The 3467-nt window shown below is 37.2% G+C and overlaps 1 pseudogene; it reads right to left on the bottom strand.

The window, feature by feature from the left end:
* Positions 1 to 1884: 1884 nt before the first annotated feature.
* LOC131400295 (trafficking protein particle complex subunit 13-like) lies at positions 1885 to 3104 on the bottom strand (annotated as a pseudogene).
* Positions 3105 to 3467: the final 363 nt, after the last annotated feature.

The raw sequence follows: 3467 nt of genomic DNA, 5'->3' as shown, positions 1-3467 counted from the left end.
TTCTTCCTATATCTACAATCCAAACACAGATCAGAGGAGAAGTGGAAATGCATTTTTAACTATGAGGTGATTGCTTCTAAGTATGACCATCAAGCTGACATCACAAAGTTATGTCTAACATATAAATATGGCATAAAATGAAATTCATGATATGTTACGTAGCCCCTGCTTTCCATCCTGTCCTTTACTTCATCACTTGCTTTTGATTTCTTAATCCTTTTCACTCAAGGATCCCAGAAATGTTTGTACCCCATAGGTAAAACATGTTTTTTCATTACTTTATGCCATTAATTTCAATGTCAAAGGGGCTTATGGGGTATGTATTGGTGTGTGGTGTGTGTGTAGTGTGTGCACGTGAAGGTTTACGTATGTCTGCTTATGTTGATCAGTCAAGTCTTCAACAGTAAAGAGAGAATGGGGTCAAAGTTAGTGAAGAAATTATGACATAGGTGTGGCAGAGAATCAGGAAAGTTGGAGGGAAATAAGACAGTAACCCAGAGCTAATAATAGCAGAGGATCCATTACCACGTCTGGGCCTAAAGAAGCAAATGGAGGGAGCTTATAATTTCCATCATTTCTATTGGTAATGCATTCATGAATTGCTTCTACACTAAGAAATTAGTGCTTAAGCATTAAAATAAAAGCAATGTAGAGGGGTAGAGACTTAAGGAAACTATCATAATTGAAGTATGGATCTTGTATTCTCAAAAGTCAATGACTAGCTACTGATATGGGAATAAAAGATAGCACTGAAAAAAATTCTACCATCATTTACTTCATCATACCAGCCGCAACCATGATTAGGAGATCAGTTATTTTGGAGACAGAGGTAGGCGAACATTTTGGTTTAGAGTTCCGGACCCCATACTAAAATAAATCCACTATATCTACTTAAGAAAGGAAGTGGCACATTTTAAGTATAAAAAATAAGGCTGATTTTTGACTTGGAATAAAAGGGAAAGAACTCATTGTGCTAATTGTTAAGAACTAGCTGAGTGATCCAAATAGTATTTGCAAGGGCCCCTGCAGGAATAACGACTGATGAAAATAAACCAACTCTGCAGTAAATGAGATAGAGCCAATTCAGTGTGGGCCATAAATGCAAGGCTACAGCCCCAATAATTTGGAATACTATTAGAAAAGATTGTGTCTTTTCCAAGTAGCAAATGTCAATAAATTTAAATAATGAGGAACATCCTGAATTATATTAAGCACTGTCATTGATAGTTCTCTGTTGAGCAATCATACAAGAAATATAAAAACAGGGTAAGTTGAAATATTACCAAGTAAACTATAATAATTATTTTAATTAAATTATCAATATACTTCTAAGATTCTAGAATCTCTAATACCAGCTTTACTGAAACAGAAACTGTCAAATGCTATTATTTTGGTGAGGAAGATCAGCCTTGAGCTAACATCTATTGCCAATGCTCCTCTTTTTGCTGAGGAAGATTGACTCTGAGCTAACATCTGTGCCCATCTTCCTCTATTTTATGTGGGATGCCTGCCACAGTGAACCCCGGGCTGCTGAAGCAGAGTGCACGAACTTAACTGCTATACCACCGGGCTGGCCCCTAAAGTCATTATTAAGTGGTGGCTTCATTCTAAAAACAAGTCCAATGACACCTGAAATGACCTTAATGAGGTCATAAACATTAGGAAATACACAAGTATAGAATTAAGGAGTACTTTATATAAGATGAAAATCAACAGATTGTTCTTTTTGAAATCAACAAATGTTTAATTCTCAAAGGCATTTATGGTCTCAAAGGAAGTAAATGAAAATAATCTGCATCTTTATTTGCTATTAGTTGATCATTTTGCTGCTGACACAAGCTTTTCTGTGAAACTCCCTGAAAAGCATAACACTGGAAATTTTCTTCAGCTTTTCATTTTAATCATGGAAGGTATTACACAGACTTTTGCAACATCATCACAGACATATGTTTTCTTTAATAATTTGTCTGTTATCCATATGCCGGAGACATTTTGCAGTCCCAGTTTTAAGGACAGTAGTGTCAGGGTAAAGCAGAGAGATGAACTGGGAGGCAGCTTTCCAAGATACCTTCCTGAACTTCCACACCAATGAATAGAATCTGTATCACACATCTTCAAAACCAATTTCATTTTCCTGTCACCACAGTTTGTTATCTTACAGGTAATATGAAAAGGCTCTTCTAGAATTACAGTATCTGGTATTGTCTCCAAAGACAGCCTTATGTTTCCATAAACTAGAGCCTCTCTTTCAAGTTGGATTGTCTGTAGTATTGCCATTTCACCTGGATTTCTTTTCCATACTATATCCAATTTTCCCATTTCTGTTAGTCCCCTAATGGTACCAGCTTTCTCTGAAAATTCCTGCTTGAGCTGAAGGTGATATAAATACTGGCGTCCTTCCATTGATTGCAAAAATGTTCTTGTTCCAAAGGTACATTCATCTTCTCCAGCCTGATTGATAGTATTTAATTCTGCCCCAGTGTACATTTCAGATGGTTCTAAGGAAACCTTTTGTATAAAGACAGTTGAAGATGAAATGTTCTGAATCTGGACTTCAAGAAATAAGTCACTCATCTCTGAATTGTAAAACTTGGTTTTAACTTCCAATGGTGTGTGGAAAGAAAATAAGCACAGTTTCCTAAAAAACATCTTTCCTCCACAGTGTGTTGAATAGATACCTAACCCACAGAGGCAACTCTTCCAATGTCCATTATTTTGTCATGAATGACATCATCAATACAACAATTAGATGCAAGTTCTGCCACAGTAGCCATGGAGACCGAAAGATGTAAAGGCTGAGTACTTGTCTGATCATTGTTTTCAATATGATTTTTTACAACTTAATTGCAATCATTGGGAATTCTAATATAAATAGAATTTTTTCCCTCAGAAATGTAGTTCTAAGGATTTATGATAAAGTCAACCTTTCCCTCAAACATTGACATTTGTGGTGGAGGACCACCTGTCATGAGCTGGTCAGAGAAACTACCAAGTAAGTCACTATTTTCACATGTGATTGGAAAGTTGGTGCATAAACTATTCTTATTAGACAGCATCATTTTGAATGTCAGAAAGATCTCCTGTCTGGGTGGACTCACTTCCATTTTCACCACAATTTTGCCCCACTGTTTTAAAAAGCACCTGGGGTTAGTTTTAATCAGATATGGAAAGATGAAAGACATGGATACAACTGCTTTTGAGAGAAGAGTTTATTACTTATTGTTCCCAAGAGGAGGGGGCATGGCATGCCACACAGGGCCACATGGAGATGCACCAGGGTCAGTTAGGAGGCAGAAGGAGTGAGGGTAATGCATGGGTACAAGTATCTATTGGGATTTCTCTGGGAAAAGCAAGGTAGAGGGGAGTAATCAGATTAGGATTGGCTAGTTTGAATAATGTCAGCAGGCTCCTGGTTGTAGGGACATCCTCCAGTTGCCTGGTACCTGTACCTGAGGTGATATTAAGGC

Source organism: Diceros bicornis, chromosome X, assembly GCF_020826845.1.
Source record: "Diceros bicornis minor isolate mBicDic1 chromosome X, mDicBic1.mat.cur, whole genome shotgun sequence".
Taxonomy (NCBI): domain Eukaryota; kingdom Metazoa; phylum Chordata; class Mammalia; order Perissodactyla; family Rhinocerotidae; genus Diceros; species Diceros bicornis.
Note: the sequence above shows the minus strand (reverse complement) of the source record. Positions and strands in the feature narration are given on the sequence as shown.